Source organism: Haplochromis burtoni, unplaced genomic scaffold (genome assembly GCF_018398535.1).
Source record: "Haplochromis burtoni strain Fernald_Lab_line unplaced genomic scaffold, NCSU_Asbu1 Contig_216, whole genome shotgun sequence".
Lineage (NCBI taxonomy): Eukaryota > Metazoa > Chordata > Actinopteri > Cichliformes > Cichlidae > Haplochromis > Haplochromis burtoni.
Window position 1 is genome coordinate 96,411 of NW_024582577.1, and position 15,204 is coordinate 111,614.

At 41.2% G+C, this 15,204-nt stretch overlaps 1 protein-coding gene across 4 annotated transcripts in view; it reads left to right on the forward strand.

Moving 5' to 3' along the window:
• Positions 1-15,204, forward strand: part of cadm1b (cell adhesion molecule 1b) — a 169,887-nt gene that overhangs the window by 34,452 nt on the left and 120,231 nt on the right. The window lies entirely within an intron of this gene.

A 15,204-nucleotide genomic window follows, 5' to 3' on the forward strand; every position in this document is an offset into this window, starting at 1 on the left:
ATGGATTGCCTGTGAGTTTCACTGGGTGCGTCATCTAAATTTAAATACTCATATCCATATACGTGCAAATGACGAACATTCCCATCATTCTCAGCAGTACTTTTGTTTGATTTTGTGCTATCTTAGCATGCTAACATGTAGTGATTGCAGATGCTAAATGTCAGCAAATCGATACTGTTACTGTGACCTTGCATACATTAGCATTTTGCAGCGTGTGTGGCCATGCTAGCGTCATGTGAGGCTGCAGACTCTTGGTCTTGTTCGTCAGTAATGACCCAAACAGCTTCTGAATTTTGAAGCAGAAGTAACTCCCTGCGGTCGTTAAAGAGTCAGAAACATGTTGGAGGGTAGCTTGAACATCTGCATGTGTTATGCCTTACCAACGAAGCTTCTCGTTTGATGAGCGGATGCGGTTGGTAACTTATTGTCTATCACTTGAGGCACAAGGCTGTCAAACCAAGAGTGGAGAAGCAGCACTACTCACATTAAAGGAAAGCCGGGCAACTCACCTGGGTAAGAGTGGTGGTAATGTGCAGGAAGCACAAGAGTTTGAAATGATTTTACAAGTTGTGCACAAAGCACCTGAGGTTTGATGAGCCCTACGCAACTTCCTTCATTTATACACATAAATCCCTCTGTTTGCATTCATTAAAATCCCATATTGATTCTAAAGGACTCTACTCTGACACTGTCGTGGCTCAGAAAATCCCAGTGGCTTAGTGCTGTTGATAAGACAAAGTTTTGTACGAGGCTTTTCATTCACACTTGCAGCTACAGTTCACAGCTGTCAGAGATTTAAACATAGTTCAGCCATAGTTTTTGACATGTTTATTACTGACAAGAACTAAAGATCAATTCTCACTCACTTCACACCTCGCCCATCATGTTGAGCATCACGCCGAGCATCTTCTATCATTTCAAAACCTTAAAAGCATTCACAGGGTTCACATAAATTCTCTAAAAGGAAAGGGTTTTGTTGTTTTGTTGTTGTTCTTATGTTGTTTTTCTTTTCTCAAGTGAATCCCGAGAGATGTACTCCAGTTAAATATGATATTAAAGTCAGAGTGTCCACATTATAATTTACACAAGGCTAGATCTAATGTGTCTTTCTGACCCTTCCATAACAGCAACTCTGGAAATAATGTTTGTCTTTTTCATCACTGCCTTTTGTTATATAAAACATTTATTACTGTAAATCAGAGGCACAGTACATATATTCACTCTTGTAACCTTTTGCTTCCAGCAAGCCTTCATAGTCATTATATGTGTAATGTGGAAATTGTTTTTCCAAAAGGTCAATTGCTTGGTCAATAAATAATGTATTTTAAGTTCAGTTTTCCATCTTAACCAATAAAAACATCCGCTTAGCGCTAAGAGGCTGAAAAGAGAGGTATTTAAATTGAGGAAGCGTTTCTCGTCATTCATTTAATTTAGCTTTTTGATTTATTCGTTAGTATTATGTTGTTTTCCAGTCAAATAATAGATAATTATAGGTTAGTTATAAATGAACTCACGACATGTGACTTTACACCTGTCATCGATTATTTAAAGTGTCTTGAATTCACTAGAGTAAACTCTGGAAGTTCTACAGGAAGAAGTGAATTTGAAAACAAGGAGCGGGTTTGCATGATGGAGTGCATGTGCTGAAGATTATGGTCAGATCATGATCACCAAGAAGCAGAGAAGCAATTCGGAGGTTTCAAGATATCCATGAATATCATGAAAGAGGCAATAGTCTGGAAATGTGCTTGTCTTTGTGACCAGAGGAAAAAAAGCAACCAACCTGGATTGTCCTTTAGTGACATTTTGCCAAAACTGCTGGCGTGGGTCTTTAGGCTCAAGGTGTTTGGGGTCTTTTGAGAGAGGTCTGTCATTCCCAGCCTGGAAGGACGCAGTGTTTTTGTAGACCTAATCAGATATTTCTTGGTGCCTTAATCAAATGAGCAAACAAAGTAAAATGTGTCTAAAAAAATACAGCAGATGAAAAAAAGCAAAAACTTCCCTACAGAACACGAACCACGGTCTCCTGGTTGACAATCCTGTGACTTAAACCAGCGGTCCCCAAACTTTTTTGCACCATAGACCGGCTTATGTTCGACCATATTTTCTTAGACCGCTCTTTAAGGTGTCACGGATAAATACAACCAAATAAAACCAGTACCAGTACCAAAAAAGGGAAGATTTATTCATAACACACAGGAAAAGGCCCAGGTACACCGAGTTAACGATAAAAACGATAAAAAAATAACCAGAAAAACCAATAAAAACCCTGAAAACCATAAATTTCACACCCGAGCCTCAACTGTCGCAGCCCGGTACCAAAAGACTCCGATCCGTGGCCCGGAGGTTGGGGACCACCCACTTAAACCACTGTCACTCCTCCGCTTCCTTACTGCGAGCTTTGCCAGTCTTTAAAATGTGTCCCTTATCTGGAAGTGGCCAATATAGCCGAGGCATGAGTGCCAAAGGACTGCTTGTGCATACTAAGATGAGGACGGCGTCTGATAAAACAGAACTGTGTGACACCTCATAACGAAAATGCATTGGGCACCCTGTACTCTTACCTGCATAAGTGTCCAACTTTGCCTAATTTCACAAAATAGATGTGGACATTATTATTGCAGGGTCTTTGCTTTACAATATAAGAGATCCCGAGGCAACTTTTCTTGTGAATTGATGCTATAGATTGATAAAAATAAAAATAGAATCGTAAAACTTCTTGGTCTCGCAACCTTGATGGGGTGAAGAGCTTGTCTGCAATTCCAAGGCCAGATGTGACTCTGCATGGCCGTCCTCGCTCACCGCCTCCTTTCCAGAACCTTACAATAAACTTGTTCCCCTAATAACAGGCTGAGAGCCTCTGGTCGCCTGTTTTGCAGATGGGATAATGCATTTAAAAAAAACATCATGCCGTTTAAGGCATCGGACAAATCTTGCATTTATACATATTTTCGGAGCCACGGGGTGCTTTCGTGTTGGCGTTGAATGTTTGTTTCAATAAGTGGATTTACGAGAGCAAAATCTTACACATGAAAAAAATAAGTCTACAATATGGTATGAAGTGTTTTGGAGCTCACGCTGTGACAGACTTTGGCAAAAATGTGTTATCATTCATTTACACATGAAGAGTGTGAAAAAAAGTATCACCATATGAAAATGTTGTCATGCGATGGTAATATGGAAAGATTATAAAAAAAAGAGATTATAATATTAACATATTGTCCGGCTCCACATTAAAATGTGTTTTCTGTCTCACTGCTCCCATTTATCTTATTGATTGTGGGATAATGTTTTCTTTTTATTTCCGGCGCCATGCGACAGGAGTTGATGCCGGCGAAAACGGGGCCGTCCGCGGCTTTAAGCACGCTTCACCCTGAATCATCTCATCTGATATTCTCCCTATTTCTTTTCCCCTGGATTTTGAATAAAATAATCATTGTTTGCTCAATGAAATTTCTACCCCACTTCCCTCTGCTGATGATTATCTTGTTTAAAGTATATCAGCTGGAAAATATACTGTGTAATTTGAATGGCAATGATTCCACCAAATATGTTTGGGGAGAAACATAATATTGTGAGCTCTTATTGCTTTTTTATCTTTAGAAATGCCTTTGCAGTTTCCATTCAGAGGCTTCAAGATCGTATGAAATGTGCAATTAGGCAGTCCTCGCACCTGTGAATATGACCTTTATAGTGCGAGGATGGGCTTCGACAGCATGTGCGTGTCTGATCATTGTTTCCTGATAAGCAAATGCGTGTGCGTGTGTGAATTTCACGAGCGTTTGCGCATGTGTAGCTCTGTGTGTTGTGTGGGAGATTCCTGCTTAGCCTTGGTCTACTTCAGTATTGACCTAAAGCTGTCTTTGCTCTTTCAGAGGCTTTAATGAAGATGGCAGAGTGAGGGTCAGCCACCCCTCACTTCAGAGCTCACAAAAGCTTTCGCCGGCCATTATGTTCCTCAAGGGTTCTGTTTTGTAAACACATATTTCTCAGCGTGCGTGTGTGTGCTTGCGTGTGTGTGTCTGTGTCCTTTGGGAGGGGGTGGGGGCTTTCAATTAGGTGGGCGGCCAGGTCATCAGATGTCTGTGTATTGAATGACTGTCAGGTTTCAGACTTTCCTGCTAATGCTTAGCCATCTGGCTCTTATGCTGGACTGAAGCACCGAACTCCTTTCAGACAGCTTTCTAGAGTTTTCCAGGCGTGTTTTATGTCAGAGAAAAAGAAAACACATTTCTGTAAACGCTTTCCAACTGCAAGTGCGTCTTTTTTCCCTTCCCTCCTTTGAGCTCCGCGCCCATTAACGATGATATGCTAAAACGCTCTGCAAAATAGCCCGGCAAGACCAATATTCCCATCAGCAATGTTTGTACTGATATTTCTGATTGCCCCCCAGGACAATTAAGTAATCTTTATATTTAATGGGACAACTTTTCTTTTTTTAAAATATGAGGATAAGCCTCATAACTAAATTGCTGCGTCTACAGTTGGAGCAGAAATGAGTAATCTGTCCCTGGTTCTGCTGGCTTGAATTTTCAGAGTGAGTTAGACAGATGGTTATAGTCGGGATTTCAAAGTGATGGAGTAAAACTAACGCTGCCTTCGCCAACTCTAATTCTTTCATCCCAGCGAGTTGCACTTAACGAAAGCGGCCCCTTGTTGCCCAAATGAAAGTGCACAACAAAGCGAATCTGCTGACTGTCACTACTCAGCACATCAGCCTTCTTGGGTGCCATACTGAGCAGAGCAAAGTGAAGCAGCTTTCTGCACTCGACTGCTTCTTCCTTCAGGCTGGTGCAGCCCAGAGTCCTGAGAGGTAAATGGATGAATGGAGGCTTTATGGAGATGAGGAAGTGTAATGGTACTCTCTTCTCAATCCCGGTGGCTGGAACAGTAGCTCTCTGTGTCTTTTATCAGAGACATGAAAGGAGGACAATAAGCCTCTCTGCTATCAACAATATGGTGTCATTTGAAGCAGATTATCCCTCTGTTGAAGTAGAGGAAAATAAAAGACTAGGAGACAATGGATGGAGTTATGAGCCAAGGTTTCTCCTCCCATGAGGAAATCCTCCATTCTGCTTTGTCTTATTTCAAAAAATCTAATCTGCCAAAGTGCCCACTCGTTGTCATGTGAGGAAACATTTTCACACTTGAAACCTAAATGCCAAATGTAAAGTTTTCTACACTCAAAGCATCTTAAAGCATCATCGAGTCTAAATGATTTTCCGGTATCTACTTAATGTTAGATGTGTACCCACTCTTTCCTTTTTAAGTGCCAGGGGATAACTTTGGTGCTTAACATCTGACAATGGGAAGAGAAAGGGCAGAAAAACTCATAAATTATTGAAAGGATTTCCCATTTGAAAAAGAATGGAAATAGAAAAACACTTGTAATTATTAATGTTTATGTTTTAGATGTAGTGTGTATCTTAGAACACCCTCATATCATCATTTAATCATTAAAGGCCCACTTTATATGCTCTTCTTAGTATGTGCCTAATTTCAAATGAGCAACTACGGATATATACACATTCCTTTTTTAAATTTCATCTCTTTGTATGACCTCAGTTTTGTAGCAGTGCACATTTCTAAAGCACTCTGGGGGAAAATAGCATTGTTAGTTAGGAGAGCCACAACACCTTATTTTATTAAGATTAAAAATCTAAATAAAAGCAGCAACACTGAACAAAAAATAATCCTCCACACAGTCATAATCATGCAGAAGTATCTCCAGGCTCAAGGAGTCCTGCGACAGATGGTCTGGGCCCCACAGAGCCCTGATCTCAACATTGCTGAGTCAGTCTGCGGTTATATGAAGAGACAGAAGACACTGAGACAGTCTAAGCCCATAAAAGAACCATCATAGGTTCTTCGAGATGTTAAGAAAACCCGGCCTGCCACTGTCAATTATTTTGAAAAGGTTTGTGCAGGTGTACCAAGGACAATTATGACTGTTTTAAAGGCACTTGGCAGTCACAACGAGTATTTATGCACTGCCAAAGAGGTGCCTAAATGCAGACTTCATTTTATTTTTTGCCAGAGGTACATGCACTGAGAACCCATTTCATTTGCATGAATGAGAGGGTCACAAATTCCCACACAAGTGCACCGCTGGTGTCTCTCTGAACGTGGTGTTTGGCTTTTGAGTTGGACAGCAACAATTATTTTTACTTGTAAGATGCCAGTTATTTTCCCAAGTAATAGGAAAGTAATTTCTTGTTCACTGTTAAAACCTTTGCAAAATAAAACAGCAACGGCAGTTATAATTTCCTGCAGCCCATCCAATGCCTTCACAGTGATAGCTCTGCTACACCAACAGCTCCAAACACAAAAGCAGCTGAATTTACTGAAATGTAAGAAAAAGTAAATAAATAAAAGCAGGAACCTGAGAATGTTTGGCATATGGCCTCAAATGTACTATTCAACAGTTGGCTGCAGTTTAAATACCATAAGCATCAACTACAAGAGAAGTCACAAGCGAGCCTCTGAGAAGTGAACTTTAATCTTGTTATCTTATGAATTCCATGTCAGCCTGCCCCCACACAGTTTTCATCCTTTGGGGTCAAATTTAAAGTTCACCCATCTATCATCCCTTGTCTCTGTCCCTAAATCAGCTGTAGAGAGCCTGTTACAATCTCTTCCATCACTCCTCCCAACAAGCCCCAGGCTTTAAAAGGCTATGCTCAAATTGAGACTAAATGCTGTAGTAGAGCCCCAGTTTAACAGTTTGACACTTTACGCCATCACTTATCCAGCAGGACACTATATAGGTTGAATATATCTCTCATATAAATAGCACGAGCACAGTTATTGTGATCCTTTCGGCCTGCTGCCCTATCATTCTCTTGTGTATTGGTCTTTTTTGATTGTTGTCTCACATCAGTCACTCCTGGTTTGATTTCTCGCAAACGAACTGTTCAACCTCGTTGGGGATGTTTTTACAACAGCGACACTCGAAAATTTCATTTCAATTCCATGGCCTTAAAGTTAGTTAAAGTGATAAAGTATGATTTTGTTATACGTGTTTGATATTAACTGTTTCAGAGGGGGGACAGGTCTCCAAGAGAGACAAACAGAACATCACGCTTAGATAAAAACGCACCGAAACTGCCGTCTTAAATTTGACTTTACCCAGATGGGATGAAATGATGACAGCGGCTGCAATCAAAGGTACCGATTCTGCGCCGTCATGGGGGCTACGCACGTGAGGAACGACAGTCTCTGCGTAGAAACTTGTGACAAAGAGAGGGAGAGACAGAGGCAGAAAAAGAGATGAAGACAGCAGAGAACAAATTATTGGGATCAAGCCAGATGCTTCAGGTCTCCATAGAAACTCCCCACACTTCACACTCTTCTCTATTTTCCTTCCATTTCTTTATTTATTTTGTTGTCAGCAGTTCCAGAATAACTTAATTAAAGCCAAGGCAGGCTAGCATGCTGTGTGAGATGACAGGAGGCCTGAGATGATTTGTGATGGATTACTGCATTTTATCTTCCCTTTATTTACTCGGTTGAAATGCACTGAAGCCTGCTATAATGCCAAATGAATGTGTGATAAACAGTGTTTTTGTGTTTGCTCAAAGTGATTTAGCAAACAAGTCTTTGCAAATATGCATGAGACGCCCCCCCACCCCCACCCCTTTACTTTATACATGATCCATGTTTTTGTTTTGAACTGGTGTCCTGCTGTCTGTGCAGATAAAAGTGGCGGCAGCAGCGGTGGGTACCTGTAAAAAGCTTCGATGTAGAGCTCCTTTGATAAACACAGCTCTTAATTGGACATCATGGGGGGAGTAAAAACACATCATCTTCACGTGAACTGGTTAACTAGCAAAGTTTGCTTCCTGTTTATTTTCTGTTTACGTAGCATCATCCCAGTCGTGCCAGTACAAGGTCACGGAGATTTCTGGATGCACAAATTAGCATCGGTGATGAATTCAAAGTTGAGCAAGATTTAATGCTTGAGGGGTTTTTAAACAGTTACAAAAATGCAGTATATGTCTTAAACCTTCAAGGTTAGGTCCTCCGGGCAGAAAATATTATTTTTCCCTCCTACACATCCGTTTCAACTCCAAAATATAGACCTAGTTTCAGTCTGTCTTCATAAAAAACTTTAACTTTGACTGATATCAAATACCGACTGAGCTGTCGCACGCTGTCAATCAGCCTACTGTATCAAGCGCTCTGTCAGTTGGCGCTGAGAAGTGTTATTTTGCTATTTCAGGGCTAAACTATTGAACGTGTCATAGATTTTTTTTGCAATTGAAGCTTCAAAATGAAGTACAGAGTGGATGCACCCTAGTCGCCTCAAGTTGTCTCTTATTCTGTGTTTGTCGCCCCAAATCAGAATAATACTGCTGGATCGAGCTGAGCTACTTTTCTTTAAAGGCTGCTGAGCTCTGTGGCAGTCGAAGCTAAACTCTCTGCAGGGTTGGAGTTCAATGATCTGAACCTGTGAGGGGTGCTAGGATGGTTAACTGGGGTGGACGTTTGTTCTAAAACATTGTTTTGTTTTTTTTCTTTAGTAATGCGGTATACAGAGCTGCCACTACCCCCGAATTGCACTTGAGACAGTGTAACTGGGCTTTTGCTCTGTGGTTTTCTTTTTCTACTAATGGACTGTCCTCAGCCAGGGGTGCTATCCATCACATGCACTACCTGAAGTCTGGAGCCTCTATAAAGATTGGGACTGTTAAGAGAAGATGGATGGCCCTTGTCGCTGCCAAGCATCATCCTCCAAATGCCTAAATTAAATCTAGAAAATCTCATGGGGAGGTTAGATTAGCCTAGTAATAGCAGACATAAGGGAGGACTTGCCTTGCCCCCGTTATCACTACACTGGCAGATCTTTAGACATTTTATGAAAACTGTGAACATTAGCTTTAAGAGTCATTTTAAGGTTAGGTGAAGAGCACTTTATAGATATGAGATTATCTCACCTTGGTTAAATTCCCAGAGAGAGCTGTGCCACAAGGAGCAGGGAGTGGACTAGCTAACTGGATCTTTCCTCATTCCCTCCCCATGCTCCTTTCTTTCTTTTTTTTGCCTCTGGGAATTAGTCAAAGAGTGAAACAATCGTTAAAGAAGTCCATATTAGATTGACCTTTGTTTCTCAGCTTACACCTCTTTTGGTCTTTTAAAAGGTTTGTTGGTCCTGTGGCCTTTTAAAGCCAGTGGTTATGGATTTGTTTCCTCTCTTTGAGGTGGTTGACTGGGGTAGCATGGTTTTCATTCGCTGCTGGAAGCTCTTTAAAAAACAAGCACACCCAGTTTCATAGACACAAGTTCTCCTTCACTTTGTAGCACTTTTTCGGAGAGGTAGTACAGAAATGGGGTGTAATCTGTTGATTATGATTGATTATGAGGGCAGATGTGCTTCTTTTGAGTTACTGTCTGGATCCAAGAGATGCCTAACGCCTGTCTTTTCAGTTCAAATTACAATTATACAAATGGGTGGATAAAAAGTAATCGTGCAAACTTTTTTTTACATTATCTGAGTGGCTGAAAAATGGTATTCTTTGTACCTGTAGTTTGAAAAAGTACAGCAACTATTATGGAACTATTTTGGTGCTGTTATTCCAGAGATGGGCAAGTAGTTCCACTCTCGTCTTTTGGCTCTGAACAATGTCAGCGAGTGCTGATATCCTTATCATGCTCATATCAGGCACATAGCTCTGGCTGTGAGCACAGCAGTCCCACCGACCTGCTGTTCAAACGTGCTGTTTGTAGTGGGGAGCCAATCACAGAAAAGCTGGCTTGCAGGGAAGAGGAAGGGAGCTTAAACAGTTTGTTTCAGGGAGTGTGTAAACTGAAGTGCTGCACCAAGGCCCAGTATAAAAAGAATAAGGATTATTTTGAACTGTGACTCATTCAAAACTACTCAGGTAAAGTCCAAGAATTAAAATATTGAGGTGGAAAGGAGCACAACAGGTCTCCTTTACATTTTATTGAATTATAGTCATGGTGTCGTTTAGTTCCCCTTCACCACTCAGGGTCCTGGGCGGGCTGGAGCCTTTCCCAGCTGTCACTGGGAGAGAGATGACACACACCCTGGACAGGCCAACAGTGCTAACCACTGCACTGGAAGCAACATTTTAGATTTTGCTCATTCCTGTTGATAAACAGGTCGATTCTTGAATTTCTTGAATTGAAATTAGATTGAAGATTCAATGTGCGGTTATAGTTTCTGTAAGTCTTAATGGCAACACTCTGGACAGGCTGTATGTTTTTTTTAACACAACTAAGACTAATTATTTTTTGAATCTGTCATTTTTATTCTACTGGAAATTCATTTAGTCAAAACAAGCTTTAAGAGTGCTGATCTGCTTTACAGACAACACTGAAATAATTACAGAGTCTCAGACAGAGTAGTCAGAACAAAGGGGACAGAGAATTAGTGTAATGGGTAAATTCAGCATAATGTCCATTTCCACAGCACTTAGTCCATCAGAGTACCAATGGAGTCATCTCCTACCTTTCACTCTCCTGTTCTGGCTTCTTAATCTCCAACCTAAGGCCTGTGGTCAGTCACTTTTATTATTATTTCTCTTCTGCTTTCACTATAAAGCGGACATTTCCTGTTTGTGTTTCAAATTAAAAGGCTGCTGAGGCCAGTTTCAATAAGGAAATTAGCGATGACACACATGAAAACACAGAGGCCACAGTTCACTGATAATGATTAATAAGAATTGCAGGTCAAAAACATAAAGGTGATTAATTAAAGGTAGATTATGTTTAATATCTCCCACTCAAAGTGGTCACCGCTGTTTTACAGTTGCACACAGTTTGAATTCTACATGGTGCTGCCTTGCTTTTTAACCCGACTTTTAATAAATACAATAGTACGCAGACGTGCAAGCAGCAGATGTTTGTTTCTACCAAGTTACACAATCTCAGCTTGCAAGAGGACCAGGCCTCCAGTCTTCTACATCAGTTAATGCCTCTGGTCATTGGAAGTAGATAGTGCCACGAAGAAAACAAACTCTAGGAAGCCAACTATCCCATTGGTTGTGTGCTCTCCAGTGGTCGCTTGGCAAGAGCATCTACCCACGGTGCATTTACTTTTTTTTATTCATAGCATGCCTGTCCTTCAGCATGATTGACAGGAGGTCAGAATCATATTAAAACATGCTCTTTTGGCTCACCTATTTGTGACCTCAGCAAACACTTTCCTGATGATTTCACGGTCTCATTCACATACAGGAACATGTTAGGTGTTTAATTATATTCCCAGTCAGAGTCAAAAAGGACAGTAGCGCGCAGTACTTTTTGATCGGCATGCCACAGGAGTGTGAGGTATCCCTCGGATTCTCAGTCTGATCCACTCGTCCATGTTCAAAACAGCGCGATGCTCAGCTCAAGGCTGCACAACTGGACTTTGGCACGGGCACCACGTTCCTTCTTTTATATTTATGGCCATTAGTTCATCGCATCATTAATTCAGTAAACGTTAAAAGGCAGTGTAGCTGTTGCGGAGGGGTGAGCATAATATGGCGATATTGTTGCACTGGTGGCTGTGGTGCTTACAAAATGCAGGCTAAATTCACTAGAACTGAAGGTAAACAAAGAGGGCTTTTATTTATTTTTTTCAAACAACAGCAAACAAATTAAAGAGGAGTAAATCAGCGAACGGGGTTTTTAAAAAAAACTCTAGTCTAGCATGCTTGGAAAATTAGAAATCATCATCTGTCCTTTATGGAAAGCTTATTTCAAATCGCCTACAGGCCTGGCACTCTGCAGCTGAGGTTAATGGAAAATATGTTAAAAATGAGCAGTCCAACATACATACTGCACAGTCACAGCGCTGCAAAGGTTTACACCGACTTCCCATTTAAAGTGAATTTGTATTCGCTGTCAGAACATTTTCCCTGCATTTGGATAGACTGCAGCTATTTATTAAATGGCTAATAGTGAACACTGCAGGCATTGTGGCCAATTGATATCCTCGTGCTTTCCGTGAAGCCTATTATGTAGACTTAAAAAAAGAAAAAACACGGGGCTTCTTCTGAATGTTTTTCTGATAAGTATTTTGACTGCCAGCGTGTTCGATAGTCTGTAAAATACAGTACTCCGGCTCTTGTTCCATGCTAAGCCCAGGGGAGGGTTGCTGCCAATCATTTTTAGTTTGAAGTGTAATGAACTGCCACCAATCTTTCCTTCACAGTTTCTATTCTAACATTCAAATCTATCATCAAGAATATCACGCTGCTGCCGCTGCACTCGGTGGTAAGTATCTCTCCTCCACTTATTCCAATGTATCATGAAAGGTTTTTATAATTTTTTTCCCCTTCCTCCTGCTAGCAGTGTAAAGCCCCATGTGTATCATGTCTGAGTGCTACAAGGGTGGGAAAGAGTGGCTTTTCTCATTTCCTCTGACTGTTTTGGAACTGAATCACATTAGCACAGTGACAGGGAGTATGACTAGACCATAAAACATCTCGCTTTGCCTCTGTCCAAATGAGAGATGTGTCTGCTCAACGCTGCAGGTGCTTGCGGCAGCTGAATGATGCAACGAGAATATTGAAAATCACTCTTGCTAGCGTTTCTTTTTAAGGCGACCTCTCTGCTGCATCTCACTGTCGGATGGTTCGTATTTAGCGTCTTATCAGATCTAAAGCCGTCATTACTGCACCGAGTGCTTGCTGTTTTATGGCGGTTCTCTAGTGCACCAACTCTTTGGGGTAGGAGATACTGTTGAGCGGATCTAGCAGATCTGGGCAATGCCACTGGTGGGTAACAGGCCAAGATGTGTCAGGGGACCAGACTGTTATTATCTGCGATGAAAATCCATGCTATCCTGACGGCTACAATTAGTGTCAGCTGGGGTATTGAGTCTTTAAAAAGGACTCCTGGCCTTTTGGCTCCCAGCCTGTCTGGCTATAGATGTCTCTAATGAGTCATTAGCCGCATGGCCTCTCCTCTCATGAGTCCACCCCATAATGGCACACCTTTCATCTATTTTACAGAGAGGCTGTCGTTGGTCATTAGTACAGCTCTGAAGTCCTATTACTTTTACGTCAATGATGAATGAATAAAATGCGGTTGCCAAGAACAATATCTCTTCGTATCCTGTGGTCAGCCATGACTCTGTTTTAATTCAATTTCTCCTCTACCATTAAGTGTAATTGATAATTGATGTGGTCTAACTTCATTGTCAGAAGATGCTGAATTTTTCAGACTAAACCACGGGGCACGTTGTCATTGCCGCATGTTTACCGGAGGTGCATTTTGCTGTCTTCAGCAGAGGCAGTTTGCTGTCACGGATGATGACTTGACACTGATGCGATCCGCAGGGAGCTGCAGCTCTCGGGAACAAACCTCCTAAAATAATGAAGCTGCTTTAGTCATTTAAAATGCTGCACGGTGCCATCTTGCCCGTGCCACTCGGTACCGACACCGTGCCCCTCGCGTCTCTCTGAAATTGTGCCGCTTCGGATTGTTGTTTTCTTTTCATGTGTTTGTTTTTGACACAGGAGCAAATTGTTAGTGTGCGCAGCCGATTGACAACCACGGGCAAGCACAGAGTCTTCGGTCCAAAACGTAGGGCAGTATCGATGGCTTCAGAGGCTTGTTTTGCATAACACTGCCCGGGGAAATATCCGCTTTTCTTTTAACTTCAGTTGAACGCTGCTCCCTATCAGAGTGCCAGTTTAGCCAGGCTGCAGGTCTGCTGCTGTGCGTGGTTTAACTCGCACGATGGCACATCGTATTGATGGAATAGTAAATTTGTAACTTTGAAAGCAGCAGAAACATAACACAGCTAGAGGTGTCACCCAGAGTGATTAAGTAATTACTTTGGGTTTGAGGTTAATTATTTAATCAGTGGATTTATTGTTAATCAATGGTCTTAGCTGACAAACTCTTGCTCTTTAATTGAATAGTCATTCTGTGTTTCGCATAAATTATCCAGAGATGAAACTATTCGCGCGTCTGTGACACCACTGCAGTTTTCACATTCATCGCTGGGTGCCAATAAAAAACGGACGGTTTTATTTTTTCTATTGATAGACAAATGAAAATCTCTCTAAAGAAGTCAAGGGACTCCTCATTTATGATGATTTAAAGATTCTGGTGAAGCCTTTTAAAAGAGAGATGTTTCTGAATACGTGAACTTTTGGGTATGGATGAATTGGAAATAATAAAATCTACTTTAATAAAATATAGCAATTTTATTCATAGATAAAATATCATCTAAAAATACAAGTTCATTTCAACCAGGAGACGAAAAACAGAGACCCATCTTTTATCACAATGTTTTAAATTTGCATATTTTTTTTACTTCCTCTTTTTTACTTCTTCATAATAACCAAGAATATTATTAATTAATTAGAAGTCTATTGATAATAAGGTCAGATCTGAGATGGCAGGAGGTCTGGCCTTTTTGCATTATCTTATCCCCCAATTCTGTGAACTGTCTTGTCATTAACAGCGCTTATTGTAAGAGTTGGCAATGGCTGGATGACCTCTTTCTATCTGCATTTGTGTAACTTTGTAAAAGTTCCGACCTTGCTCAGCAGATCAGGTCCCTCTTGCTAATTCATGGCTCAGAGCTCTTTGTAAAACTGGAAACGATCTTTAAACCTAACACTTTTCAAGGCTGGAAAATTAGAGTGTGTCCTTCTTGGTTGGAGCATCAAGGCTTCAGAACAACAGTGAAAGAGCGGCTCTGTGAAGCACAGAGCGTAGTAAAGCTACAGTTGTAAGTGCTACGATGAACTAAATGTTATCTCTGTGCTGATAACTTACTTACCCCGAGGCTTTACTGCAGAAATCACTGAACAGATATCTCATTATTTAAGAGCAAATAAAATGCGAAAAGCTGCTTTACTCTGGAGATTGTGTTTTTTCAGAGCTCACAGAAAGCTGCGTGTTATTCTATTGAATGGCCAGTTGCCATATCCCACCAAGGGAGACACACTCAGGTGGACAACCTTGAACTCCTCCTACCCATTGACCCACCCGTGCATTTTGACTGATTATCAGTAGCAGTCTAGACAGTGTGCTTTGCCCTTGTGTCTCCCAGGCTTTGTATGGACTATACTTTCAGTGTGAGTCGATCTTTGTCCTGCTCCATTGGCTGTCACAGCTCAGCCAATTTTTTTTATAAAAAAGAGAGAAAGAAAGCCATCTCTGAAGCACCTGGGGTTCATAGTCCAATGGACTGAAGGGTGGAGGTTGTTTTTAATGATGAGCCCAGATCAGCCACGA